Source organism: Globicephala melas, chromosome 8 (genome assembly GCF_963455315.2).
Source record: "Globicephala melas chromosome 8, mGloMel1.2, whole genome shotgun sequence".
Taxonomy (NCBI): domain Eukaryota; kingdom Metazoa; phylum Chordata; class Mammalia; order Artiodactyla; family Delphinidae; genus Globicephala; species Globicephala melas.
In genome coordinates, this window is record NC_083321.1 from 20,770,687 (window position 1) to 20,784,049 (window position 13,363).

A 13,363-nucleotide genomic window follows, 5' to 3' on the forward strand; every position below is an offset into this window, starting at 1 on the left:
ATGTCTGATTAACTTAGAGGCCACCCTGTACATAAAACCTGGGCCACAGTCATCAGGAGTAATTATTAGAACCTTACCAGAGCAATCAGACTTAATTTTTCAAACTAGAAAATAGAAAGAGGGAGTTATTTTCTTTGTGGTGTGTGACTCATGGATGGGAAAAAAATCAGGAATACAAGTTCTCTGAAAAGTACAAAATAGTCTATCATTTACTTATTTTTATTTATTTATTTATGGCCATGCCAGGCATCTTGTGGGATCTTAGTTCCCTGACCAAGGATTGAACCCGGGCCCTCAGCAGTGAAAGCACAGATTCCTAACCACTGGAGCACCAGAGAATTCCCCCAAATAGTCTATCTTTTACAAAAATAATTTAATATAATGTGAGAAGGGTTAAAAATAAGAAAATGAAGATAAAATATACTGGTGACAGTTGAATCCCTGTTCCTGGATATTCTCAAAGATCTTACTGCATCAATGGCCTTCCAGTGGCTTTGTGGCTCCTTGTTCAGTGACTCAATAAATCGTTTTTATTTTACATTATTTGAGTGCTCTTCCTACTCAACCACCTCTTTCTTCTTCTCCTTTCTCTCTTCTTCATTTCTGGCATCTAATGTATTTGAAGTATTTATTATACAGATTCGTTTAACTTTATTAATCTTCTCGATTTTTCAGGGGTGGGAGGTTCTTTATTTCATTGATAATATAAATAATACAGATAATACCAATGCTGTTCCTTCTCATTTCTTTGTTTTTGTTATATTGCTTTTTTCCTAGCTTCTTTATTTTAGTGCATAGGTTATGAAAAAATAAACAACTAAAAAAAGACTATTCTTGTTTCTGATGAATATCATAAACCATTAATTTCTGTCTAACTCTGCTTTAGCTGTATCCCACAATATTGTGACATCAATGTTTTCATTATCATTTAGTTCTACGTATTTTTAATTTTTAAAAATATTTTTCTGTATAATTAAGTTACATCACTGTATAATGTTGGTTTCTAATACAGGCGACTTTTAGATCTCTTTTGATTTACAATTTATAACTGTTATTTTATCAGAGACTAATTAAGATCTTCTTTTACCCATGCCCCATGAGTATTCAAAAGTAGGCCTATTATCAGGTATAGAATTCTAAAAAAAAAACCCTAAATTCTCAATGTTGTATTGCTATTCAGAAATTTAACCTCTCTACTTTTTTTTCCTTCTCCATCCATCCATTAGTTTCTTACAATGGAGTTTTAAAATTTTCAAACTACAGTTGACCCTTGAACAAAATGGGTTTGAACTGTGCTGGTCCACCTATACTTGGATTTGTTTTAAATAGTAAATATTACAGTACTAAACAACCTTCAGTTGGTTAAATCCATGGATTCAGGACCACGGATATGGCAGAACCACATAGGGCCAACTATAGGCAGATTTTCAACTGCTTGGAAGATCGGCATCCCAACCCACACATTGTTCAACTGTATTTCAGAACTCTTCATTTATCTGCATTTCCGTGGAGCTCTGCCAGTTGACACTTTAGGTAAGTAATGAAATTTTGTAATGTGCATTTACTTTTATAATGGCTTTATATGCTTGTTCAGTTTTTGCTTTCTTTAGTTTCATTTCCTTTCACTGATTTCCCCTCTTTTTTATCTAAATGGAATATTATCACATGATACAATTAGAAACCTCGTTTTGTTTTGTTTCATATTTTCCATCTTTATCCTATGTCCAAATTTTCAGTTTTTTCTAATTTTATTCTGTGAATTTATTTTTTCATCTTTTGACAACATAGTGTTGAATCTTTTAAAATTAATTGGAGAGCATTTTAATTTTGATTTCATGAACTTGCTTATTCTATCTTTCTGTAAGTAACGGTATATTGAGACTTATGTCTGAATATTATTTTTGTTTCCATTCCTTACCTTGCTTTTCTCCCCTTGTCTATTGATTAATGCTAGTTTTTCCTGTCTTAAGATTCATATTATTTTTTTCTCTGTTATTTTCTGAAATTAATACTTACAGTCATTTTACCCACTGATTTGTTTATACTTAAAATCTGTATTGTGCAACCATGTACTTACTAGAATACATTCTCATTTCACTTGTAACTATCATACTGAAATATCATGCATTTTATTTTCTGAGTTGTTATGGATATAATTTCTTATTTTGAAATAAGAGCCTTTTGGACAATAATCAACTTTTATAAGCTCTTTGATCAACGTTTAATCCCATACCTCTTTTCACATTTCCTGAATTTAATCATCCATTTTAAACACTTCATTGAAGAGTATTTTCAAAATGGATTTCTATTTGCTAAACATTCAGAAGTTTAGGATGCCTGAGAATATTTCTATTACACTCTCACATTTAAAAGAAAATTTTATTGGTTATAAAATTACAGGTTAAAAATTATTTTTCATCTATCTATTAACTAGAGTAGGCTACACTAAGTTTTTATAATAAACTACCCTGAAATATCACAGTAAAGTTTATTTCCTGGTCATGTCACAGTCTGAGGCAGATTAGGCTGCACTCCCAAGCATCCGTCTCCATGCAGGATCTAGGACAGAGAGGGGAGAAATCTTCACTTTGTACTAAAGTACTGCAGGAGCCTAGAAGAGTGCCAAGCACTTAGTGAGTGTTTAATAAATACTCATTATATTAACTAGTGAATAAAAAGTAAAGGAAACTATAGATAGATAAAGTTTGTACAGTTGTGGCTACTACTGAGGGAGTTAATATTTATAAAATAATATGTGGTTTGTTTAATGTGTCAACATATGCTAAGGGGAATCGTTGTAGGACTTTCTTCTAATTTAGAACACAATTAGTTTGCATCTTTAATTGAGTGTGAAAAGATGTCTAGACACATAAATATGGTGGTGTTTTTCTTAAGAATGTGAGAACACTTCTTAAAATACTAGTTAATTGTTAGATGAGAAAAGTTGGGGAATATAGAGCATAGATAAATCTTACGAGTTCTCAATTTCTCCATCTCCTTTTAATTTCATCTAATTAAAAGCACATCTCTCTGTGCTCCATAGTTTACTATCCAGTACATTTTCTATAGAATTATTGTGTAATATTTATTTCAGGTTTGTTAAAAATCCAAAATAAGGTGTAGTTAGTTATTTTTATTGTTGAATCAGGTTTATACACTTTTATTTCTAATTGTTTTAAACTTAAGTATAACTCATAAAGAAATATGCCAGTTTATGAAATATATATTCACATAAATAAATTTGTTTAGCTATAGAAATTTACTACCTAACAAAAAAATCACAATCTTAACCATCAGACCTTTTATTTTCTACACATAGTTGTACATTAGAAAGCTCAAAATGTGGAGTTAAGAGAAAAAAATTCAGTTATATTTTCAAAGAACTTTATAAGAATTATTTTCTCTCCACATCCTATTAATACCTGAACACTTTTATCAATAAGTCATTGCCCAAGGAAGCACTGGAATGCCCTACAGAGACAACTTTCCTCTTTTTTGCTTCTGACCCTAATCCGCAAACTGCTGCTCCTTTAGCAAGATGAATTTTCTGACATTTCATATATCATTAATTCTTTTTCCATCTTGCTTAATCTTACCACCCTTGGTAAGTTTTCAGATCTTTTAAATTCAGACACATGCGGTTGCATGATAAACGGACTAAAACACATCAGGAATCTAATTTTTCCTGACAATTACATTATGTCACCTCTAGCATTGGAATATTTTACATTTCCATGCTTTGTCCTGATTTGACTGACACACAACGTACTAAATTGCCTTAGCTGTTGAATATATTTTCTTGATTATAGCCCCAAGAACTCCACCACCTGATAAGTGCATATGCTCTGATTTTTAGAAGCAAATATTCTGGCAATTAAAGAAAACCTCTCTGTTATCCTTACTTAGCAGTGGCAAGGAATAGCTTTTAATTTAGGATTGGAGCCTTAAAACTTATTGGCTTATAAATACTATAATTCAGTTTAATGTCTGGAGTAACAAAATGTCCTTATTCTACAGCATTTAGCTTTTAGTTTAGCTAAAATCCCATAGTATTTAGTGTCTATAAGAATTACTGACTAGAAGTTTTCTTTTTAAATGTACGTTCCCATAGCTTTATGTTTCTGATACATGCTATTGATGATTATTACACTTTTTTCCACCAACCTGGATATCATTGCTGAGGGGTCCAGACTCAGACATCCAATTATTTACCTATCATCTATTTTTGGAAGTCTAACACACGTCCCAAATTGAACATAGCCAGGAAATCTCTTGTAGGCACCTTCAAAGTTTTTTTGTTCTTCACCAGTCTTCTATTAATCAATAAATATCACCATCATTCACCTGGCTACTCAGTCTAAATGTTTAGGAATCACTGTCACATTTTTTCTTTCCTTCTCATGTCACATCCGATTTATTAAAACAAGCTTACCTTAGAGATATTGTGGGTTTTGTTCCAGACCACGACAATAAAGCAAAAATCACAATAAAGTGAGTCACACAAATTTTTTTGTTTCCCAATGCATACAAAATTTATATTTACACTGTTCTGTAGTTTATTAAGTATGCAACGTCATGTCTAAAATACAACGTACATAGCTTAATCAAAAAATTCCTTAGCTGAAAAATTCTAACCATCAACTTAGCATTCAGTGAGTCGTAGTGGTAACATCAAAGATCGCTGATCACAGATCATCATACCAGATATAATAATAAGGAAAAATTAGAACTATTGGGAGAATCACCAAAATGTGACACAAAGTGAGCAAATGCTGTTGGAAAATGGCACTGTAGACTTGCTCAACGCAGGGTTGCCACCAACCTTCAATTTGTAAAAAAAAAAAAAAATGCAATATCTGCAAAGCATAATAAAGTGAAGCCCAATAAAACAAGGTGTGCTTGTATTGTTGGCTCTTCTTTCAAAATATACTACCCATCAGACCACCTCTTTCCATTTGTTACCACCCTAGGCTAAGACACAATCACCATGCTTGTGAAATACAAACATAGTCTCCTTAGGGGTCTTCTTCTTCCACTATTCTTCTCTGAAAACTATTTTCAGCACAGCATTCTCAGTGATTGTTTTCAAAGGCAAGTAACATCTAATCCCTCCCTTGCTCTATCCTATCACACTTAGAAAATGTCAATTCTTCATCTTGGCATACTGTGGCTGACTCCGTCTACCTGCTACTTACCTCTCTAAACCCACCTCTTACCACTTCTTTTATGGCTTACATCTCTTCAGACTGACTCTCTTGATGCTTCCTCAAATGTACCTAACTTATTCTGTTTTAAAGCCTTTCCGCATTTTCCCCTCTTCCTTGAATGTTCTTTCCCTAGAAATTCACAGTCACACCCATGTCTTTCAAATCCTTGCTCAGCTATATCTTCAGTGCATGCCTCCCTCCCTCCACTACCCTTTTTTACAAAGGTAAAATCAAGACTCTTACAGAAATAGAACATATAAAAGAATAACATGTCAAAGGTTATATTTAGTTCATTAATTAATGGGGAGACTAGTAAAATGTTACAAGTAGTTCAAAGGAAAATTCAAAGACTCATACATATATTTAGGCAATAGGGAATTCTGAAGTGAATTTATAAATAGATTCCAAACCAGTCTATCTACAGGGCAAGGATCAATAACATTCCACCAGACACATTCTCTTTGAATTTTTATGAATTCAATTTTTGTTATTATCAGTTTTCTCCATTTTAGAGTTGTAAATTAGCTTAAAGGCGATGAAAGGAAGGATTCCTTGGAAAAGTGAACTGGACAGGAAACTCAGTAATCCTTTTCCACTTCAAAGTCTTTAATGATGTTTTCTGACACTTGCCATACTCCTATTCCTTTACTTTTTCTCACTGAATTTATTACTCCATGAAAATGTGGTATACATTCACATTTTTATTGTCTGTCTCTCCTTTAGAAAATAAGCTCTATGAGAGCATAAAATTGTAAAAGTTTCTGGCACTGAGTGGTTGTTCATAATTTGTTGAAGGTTGAGGGAATGCATGATTTCAAAACAGATCGTAAAAACTATCTGTTAATGGATATATTTTTAAAAAAGGTAAATCATGACTCTCATTAATATCAATTGAATATATGTCAAAGATTTTATTTAAATGTTTAGTTAGCCAATAAGATGCTAAAGCTAGTTCAAAGGAAAATTCAGAGTAAGCACCATACATGGGAAATCAGGAATGCTGAAATAAATTGGTTATGGATATAAAACTGGCTGGAGGGGGACCAATCATACCTCAATTGGACACATCATTTGCATTTCTATGAAAAATAATCACTGGCATTACTATCAATTTTCTACAAGTCTAGAGGGTTTTAAAATAGCTCAAATATAATGAAATATGCAGATAACCTGGAATACTAGATGGGACATCTGGTAATCTTTTACCCCATTTCAAAACCTTTCACAATTTTTTCTAATGTAATATGGACCATAAACATGTAAGGATAACATTAGTATAAGTATTATCCCTAATTAGGAAATATACCTAAACTCTGAATGCTAGCCCTTAACCTAATTTTTTGTATTTCCATTATTGTATATCAATTATCAGTCAAAATCTAACCACGTGATAAGCAAAAGAAATGTGCTTTCTTACCGTTAATCTTGCATTTTTAACATACGTTTTGCTAATTATCTTAGCTGTCTTAGTTTATAGAGCAGGTAAATCAAGTGTTCTAGTTTAGATCTCCATTGAGACTAATCAGCTTTTCTCTCTTCCTTAGTCATATTATTAAACCTTAAGTCAGTTTTCTCCCTTATTTATAGTAGATTTCTTGGGCACAAGGGAAAAGATTCCCATCTTTAGCATGAATCCATGCTGTTTGCTTTAATTGCAACTAATGGTATAATGTGAAGTACTGAGCCAGAATTCTGGAAGTGGTTCCCCTTACCTGTTTACATGAGCACCAGAATCTCAATTCTAATAAGAAAGTGGGAACAATCTACTGCAAAAATTTATATGTGAGATAATAAATAAGAGGTTTGGTTAAACCTTCATGCATTTGATACAAAATAAATTTATTATACATTTGACTGTCCATAGGTATAGATAATTACCAATAGAGAATTTCTTGTCAATTCTGCTATTTCTCTCTGGTGTATATTTCAACTGTCTGGCGATAACTGTGGTCCACCCTGGATATTAATCTGTTTCTCATGCTGTTTTTGCTTCATGTGGCCTGACTAAAATGTCAGCATATTCGTTCAGGCCCTCTTGCTTTTGCCTTAGATTTTGTTTTTACATTGACTCAAAGTAGATCTTTAGATCACCGAATATTTAAGATGCCTGTAATGGCTGCTTGATGATATAAATCTGCCTCATAATGTGGTCACTGTACAGCCCTCTCTTTAAAGAATTCCATTCTTCAGCAAGGCCGCCTCTGTTCTCTTAGCAAGTATCACAGTGCTAAGGGGCTAAAACACTTTGTGAGAAGAAAGTTAACCTGACAGGACCCCAAAGTTAAAATAGAGATGTGTGAGCTGTGTCAAACCATTTCCTTTATAATGCCATTAAATGTGTCCCAACTAACATCAGTGGCTCAGAACACTACAATTAAAATATTTTACACTCCGTATAGTACAGTTTACACTAGCACATCTTACGAAGTATTGTCATTAACATAATTTACAAATATAGCACAAGGTATCTTACAGAACACACTCAATAAATCCTGAAAATCTTTTTCCAGAACCACATAAATTTGTATAATATGTCAGTAATCTTTCAATATTATTTTAGCTTGCTTTTCACTTCTCTTAGATATTGGAAAGAACATCAATAAGAGGTTTTCCTTGCCCTTGGATCTGTTTAATATTGACTTTAATCAATAACATGATACAAAGTTAAACTGGACCAATAACATGTTATGATTAAATTATTATTGGATAGTAACTGACGAAGGCCAAGGGCAATCAGAGCATTTTAGCATTGGAATATGATCTCTATCAATCAGTAACAAAATTGATGCATGGTAATAATTATAGAAATTCAAAGCAAAATCACAGTAAGTTTCCACTTCACACCCATTAGGATGGTCATTATCAAAAATCCAGAAAATAACAAGCATCAGTGGGGCTGTGGAGAAATTGGAAGCCTTGCGTATTGCTTTTGGGAACATAAAATGTTGCAGCCACTGTGGAAGACAATATGGCAGTTTCCCAAAAAATTAAAAATAGAATTACCATATGATCCAGCAACTTCACTTCTTGGTATTTACCCAAAGACTTGCAGCAGGGACTTGAACAGATATTTGTACATCCTTGTTCATAGCAGCAATATTCACAATAGCCAAAAAGGTGGAAGCAATCCTAGTGTCCATTGACAGATGAATAGATTTAAAAAAATGTGGCATATACATACAAAGGAATGCTGTTATCCTTACAAAGGGAGCAAATTCTGACATATGCTATAACATGAATAAACCTTGAGGACATCTTGCTAAGTGAGATAAGCCCGTCACAAAAGGGCAAATATTGTACGATTCCACTGATATGAAGTACCTCAAGTAGTTAGATTTATAGGGACAGAAAATAAAATGTTGGTTACCAGAGAGAGGGAGGATAGGAGAATGGGGAGTTATTGTTTAACAAGTATGAAGTTTCCGTTGGGAAGCTAAAAAAATTCTGGAGATGGATAGTGTGATGGTAACACAACAATGTGAATGTACTTAATGCTATTGAACTGTACGCTTAAAATGATAAATTTTATGTTATATATATTTTACCACAATAAACAAAGAAAAATAGGCAAAAAAAAAAATTGATGCATGGCCAGGGATAGAAATAGAACATACCCAGGTATTGACTGTATGTATGTGTATGTACGTATATGTGTGTATGTGTACGTGTGTGTGTGTGTGTGTGTGTGTGTGTGCACCCATGTGCACATGTGCTCATGCTATTCTTTGACTCTTCTTCTACTCTTTGGTCTTCATTAGAAAAAATGTGTAACAATGCCAACACATTTACCTAAGTACATGTTGATTTAGTTTTCTATTTTATAATCAATAACACTTTGCATAATTATGTATCTGTGCATAAGTTTATATGTATAAACATGTGTATAGATATTGTTTTATATTATATAGATACAGTGGGTTAATCAGAGTTTCTAAAGGTGGTTTTTCAATAACAATTTATGTAAAACTCTTGGAAGTTATTTGGAGGACCTTTACATAAAAAAGCCATATACTAAATGCATGAAAGAGCATCTGATTTTAATGGTATAGTTCTCAGCATTTTAGCTTTTCTTCATTGTTCCACTGACTTTTTTTGTCCTTCATGATGTATGTATGTGTGTAACAGTAAGTATGGGAAAGAATACCATGTAATAAATACAAGATGCTCTGTAAGTAAAAACACTATAATGATGAAATATTAATTCCTCTAGGAAGTCTTGGCTGACATTCTCTCTGAAGCGGCATAATCATTTTTACATACAGCCACTTACCAGTGGGCCTGTGACCCTCGGAAGAGAAAGCTTTTTGGAGTGTAGGAACTGGGCTAGTACATCTATTTCCTAGCATGCTGCCTATACTGGACTAGGTACTCAATCTATATCCTCTGATAAAGAGGAAAAGACCACATAAGCAAATAGCTGAGAACAATTTTCCTAAAGAATCAACCTTACAATCAAGATGAGAACAACTATTAGAACTGATAAATTTATATCCCCATTGAAATAATTCTGCCTCACAGTCATTTGAACAAAGGTAGATAAAACATCAATTATTAAAATTAATATAAATGGACTAGGTACTACACAGGAGTGAGGGTCAAAGGTATTTTTCCTAATTCAGAATGAAATATGACACATTCCAGGTTAATTTTACAGTATGTATTCTATGTAAGGTGTACACCTGATGGGATAAATGAAGAGTCCTGATAGCTACTAAAAGCAAAGGAAATAGGATAAAGGCATCTCAAGGGAGCAGAGCATACAACCAAATGTAAAATAATCAGTGAGCTATAGAATAAGTGGAATTTGGAAAGAAATCATGGATCAGTAGTAGTTGAGTTGGCTCTTTCTTTGTCATACTCTCTACTGATTTCATTACTAAGGAGATTGTTAGACACGTGTTTTTATGGCAGAGAAGTTAATGAAAAGATGGTGGTAACAAACTGTAGTACCAGCACTTGAGGAAATATATGTTTGAGGTAGAAAACCAAGTGTTTAGTTCCTTGATTTGATGTAAAGAAATTTAATTTTCTAAGAAATAGAATACCAACCTGATGCTACAAAATTTCTGAACTATAGCATTCTGCTCTGAGTTGTGATAGATGTTTACAAGGTAGAGTTAAGCAAGTATTATGTACCTAAAATTATTCATATGTGTTTCTTTTGTCCTTATCCCTCTAGATATAAAGATACTTTTGTATTTTAATATCTCTATCTCAGCATCTTCCTTTTATGGTTGCATGCAAGTGTGTGTGCGTATACATATAAGAGGTCACGTGACATGTCTGAATCTACATATCTATAAGTTATATCTTTCATATGTATAATATGTGCTAAACATCCTATGAAGGGATAAAGGAAAATATGATATAGTCTGGTCTCATGGAACTTTGTGTCAGTGTGGGGAGTTGAATACATTCGAAAGTATTACAGTGTGCAGTAAATGAGTTTGATAGAGATTAATGTAACAATCTATGGAAGTCCAGGAAAAGGAGTGCTGCAGGATATTTATTGAAGGGAGGCAAGGAAGGCTTCACAGATGTTAAAATACATGAGTGCAGTCTCCAAGAAAGAGAAAGTACACACAGGGCACACAATGAAAAGAGGCAATGTCAAGTAAGAGAGTAGCACCTGCAAAGACACGGAGGGGCCTGAGAGTGAGACATGCTTGGAAAACCACACGCAGGTTGATAGGACGACCTAGTCACAGATATATAAGATTTAAATAAATGCATGCATATTGTTTTTTTCTCCATGTTTGGATACACACTCTTCTCTATTTCCACCCCCCTTCCAGTAATTGTAAAGGAAAAAAAAACACTTAATTTTCAAGGACATGCATAAGAAACATGACTTCTGCTTCCTCAAAGCAGTAAAGCAACAGAGCAATGTAATTCAATACGACAGCTACAGGAGACTCTATTCCCCTTCATTACTCCATAAAACATTTTGCCTATTTGTGAGGAAGACATTTCACTTTCAAACTGAGATTCCAAACTGCTCTCATAAAATAAAGGTGCTTCATGCTTGAATTTTATTTATTTATTTATTAATGATAGTCACAGTTGTCACTTCTCCCTTGTCCTAGGAGTGGGCTATTTCCTCCCTCCTTCCCCAAGTTAGAAAAAAATCACAACAGGAAAATGAAAAAAATCAAATCAAATCATGATTTACCAGTTTCAGCTCTAGTCACAGAAGCATTTTATCATTCTTTTTTAAAAACCCTAAAAAGCATTTACAACTTCAATGATACCCAAGGTCATGTGAATATCTGCAGGCTATTTTTGACAGAAGTTTGTTTTTTTTTTTTTTTTTTTTTTAACCAAGTCTGGCAACAGAGAACATAGCACTGAAGCTCACACCTCACAAATGTAATTGGGAGTGTTAATTGGAAAGAACCTAGCTGACCCTGTGATTTCTGCTCTCTAAGAATTGGTGACAAGATGTCTCATCCTTCCTTCTGAAGTCTGGTGGACAGAAACGATGAGGCTCATAGGGGATTTAGCTGGGGAGGAAAGAGATACAGAATATGGAAGATAGGAGAAAAGAAATGTAAGGAATAAGTTTTGATTGTTTGGTTGAAAAGAAATGAAAACAAATTATATCACCATTGAAATGGTCTAAGAATGGTTGGGACTAATCCAGTTTCTGTTCGAGATGTCTTTAAGATAGTTAAGAAGGAAACCCAGAAGTTTTGTGGCAGAAAAGTGAAACAAAACAAAAAGAGATGGACTTGTAGCTTCTCAGTAGGAATAAAGTAGGGAATAAAGGAGGTATCTAATTTCTGATTGCAAAATACTTGGTCTGTAGTCTAAAAATAAGAGTTAACACTTATTAACGACAAATGTCCGTCACCAGTCTAAGCACTTTGCAAGTATTAACAATTTAAATCTCTCAAAACCCTACAAAGTAGATTACAAATATCACCCCCACAAAAGCACAGATGGGGCAAGTATTGGGTTGTCCAAAAAGTTCACTTGGTTTTAAGGAAAAGACACATTTTTCATTTTCACCAGGAATTTTATTGCATAATGTGTTCACTAACCGAAACAACTTTTTGGCCAGCCCAATACATTTAATTTCCTGTGGCGCCACAAGCTGGTAGGTGGTGAAACCTGAAACCAATCACAGGCAACTTGGCTTGAGCAGCTGCCTGAGGTTGATCTCAATGAAGAATCACTACTACTTCTTAATATTCTAAAACAAGGACAGAAAAACTCTTTGTGAAACAAATATATTTTAATGACATCTTTTATATTTTCATGACCTCTTCCTCTAGTAAGACTGGCAAGGAATTGGAATTGAGTGGTATGAAAATAGCTATTTGAATACCAGCTAAGCTTTTGACACTGTTAGACACAGTTGGGGGTACAGAGGTTGATCAGTTAGAGCTGTTGAGGGTTTGAGTTCAGAAGACTGAAAATCACCTTTGATGCCTCCATGGTAGAGTTTAGAACCTTAGCATAATTGAAAAGCATCAAGCATCTTCATAAACCAGCTAGTTGGATGATTACTCGAGTTGTTAATATTGTCATAAACACCTAGCATCAATATAGTTGATGGTTTGAATCCTCATGACAAAAGTCCCTTCCAAATAGATATCTAGTCTAGCCAGAATATCTTCAATGATTGAGATTTGCTATCTTCCAGAGCAATACTTTCCATCTTTGGAAAGATCTGTTTCAAATTCTTTATTAATTTGAACTGAAACCAGTTCTCCTGTAGCATTTAAAACTGGCCCCAGTTCTAATTCCTGTGAATGATTCTTCCAGGACGATCAACATATTCACCTTATCATTGTAATAAAATATTGGAAATGTTTGTCTTATAAAATTCTCATTAATTAGTAGTTGATACTGTTGAGAAAAATCACCATTTGTAGAGCAGAAAATGGTGAATTATTTAAAGTGCTGAATAGTACTTTTCAATTAAAGTAGCCACATTCTCTTCTCTTTCCTTGTTGCAGATTTTGAAATGCACTTATTTTACATTTCAGCCGATAAATGAGGGAAAGAATGTTTTTAAGGAAACAATAGAAAATATTTCTAAACAGGGTTGTTTTATTTTCTGGGGCCATGTCCTCCAAATAACACTCTGTTAGGGAGGCTGTCTTTCTTTCTTATCTCACAAAGTTAGATATGCTCTACCACCCAGACCA